Genomic DNA, 1729 nt, shown 5'->3' with positions numbered 1-1729 from the left:
ACTGATCGGTTCGGTTCAGTTTTTGGTTAGTTCGACAAAAATCGAACCGAACCAAAAAAGTGGTTTAGTAATGCATTGAAATGGAAATTTTAGACTTAACAAATGTGTTTGTTTTATGTTTAGTTGTTGAAATTAGTTAAAATTGTGTTGAATTTGAATGTAACGTAATGTTATTTCAGTTTATTGATTGTTTTGAACATCATTTTACTGAGATTAATTTTCTATTAGTTAGGATTTAAAAATCGAAAAAAATCTACCGAACCAAACCGTTTTTGGTTTGGTTCGATTCAGTTGTTGCACAGATAACAAACCGATTGGTTGGTACTCTGCAAAAATCGAACAGATCGGTTCGGTTGGTTTTTAAAATCGAACCAAACCGAACCGATAACACCCTAATGAGCGGATAATTTATACGCTTTTTGGCATTATTTTTAGGTAGTTTTTAGTAGGATCTAGCTACTTTTAGGGATGTTTTCATTAGTTTTTATGTAAAATTCATATTTCTGGACTTTACTATGAGTTTGTGTATTTTTCTGTGATTTCAGGTATTTTCTGGCTAAAATTGAGGGATCTGAGCATAACTTTGATAGAAGGCTGACAAAGGACTGATGATGCTGTTGGATTCTAACCTTCCTGCACTCGAAATAGATTTTCTGGAACTACAGAATTCCAAATGGCGCGATCTCAACGGCGTTGAAAAGTAGACATCCAGAGCTTTCCAACAATATATAATAGTTCATACTTTATTCGAGATTAGATGACGTAAACTGGTGCTCAACGCCAGTTCCATGCTGCATTCTGGAGTCAAACGCCAGAAACACGTCACGAACCAGAGTTGAATGCCAAAAACATGTTACAACTTGGCGTTCAACTCCAAAAGAAGCCTCTGCACGTGTAATACCCGGTCTAACCGAAATTAATTAAATAATGAGTTAAGTAGGAGCGAATATGGTTGGAATATTTGGCAATTGGAATTTGATGATTTAAATATGATTTTTGGATTCAGTGAATTTTTCCGAGTCAGAAGATATAGTTTTCTGCGTAAAAGCGCGCAGTGAAATTTTGACCGGCAGTACCGGCTGAGACCTATCTGGTACTGCAGCAAAAAAAAAATTGATTATGAGTAAATAAGATTAAGAAATGAGGAATTATGATTAGGGGAGGTAGAAATATTTGAAGTGCGATTTAGAGCGCTAATCTTAAAGGTTTTAGCCCAAAATTGAGCCAACGGACAAAAATAAGTGAACTGGGCCTAAGTGGGCCCAAGACCCAACATATATAAACATTAGTTAGGAGCATTTCAGCTCATTTTACCCTAAAAAGAAGGGTTGGGGCGCTGAATTAAGAAGAGAGAAGAGAAGAGAGAAAACCTAACTCTCTTTGATCTTCAAACCACCATAACTTGAGCTACGGAGCTCCGATTGACGAGCCGTTTGCGGCCACGCGTCGCTCTTCTCATCCTCTACAATTCTATCTAAGTTTTGTGGTGAGTAATCCACTGTCCTCTTCCCAGCTTTCATTTTCCTCTTCAAATTCGAATTTGGTTTGGGTTTTGAGGAAACCTTGTGATTTTGGTTGTTTAGGAGTGCTCTAGTATGAGTCATGGGTGATATTCATCACTAACTTCAGTGGGTAAAGGTAAAAAACCCTCCAACCCTTGTGAATTATCATTTTTATGAGCCCTAGGTTGATGTATGTATGTAATATTGGTTATGTTAGTGCATTTGAT

The sequence above is a fragment of the Arachis duranensis genome, chromosome 2, assembly GCF_000817695.3.
Source record: "Arachis duranensis cultivar V14167 chromosome 2, aradu.V14167.gnm2.J7QH, whole genome shotgun sequence".
Lineage (NCBI taxonomy): Eukaryota > Viridiplantae > Streptophyta > Magnoliopsida > Fabales > Fabaceae > Arachis > Arachis duranensis.
The sequence above is the reverse complement of the archived record's forward strand: the minus strand, read 5'-3'. Positions refer to the sequence as shown.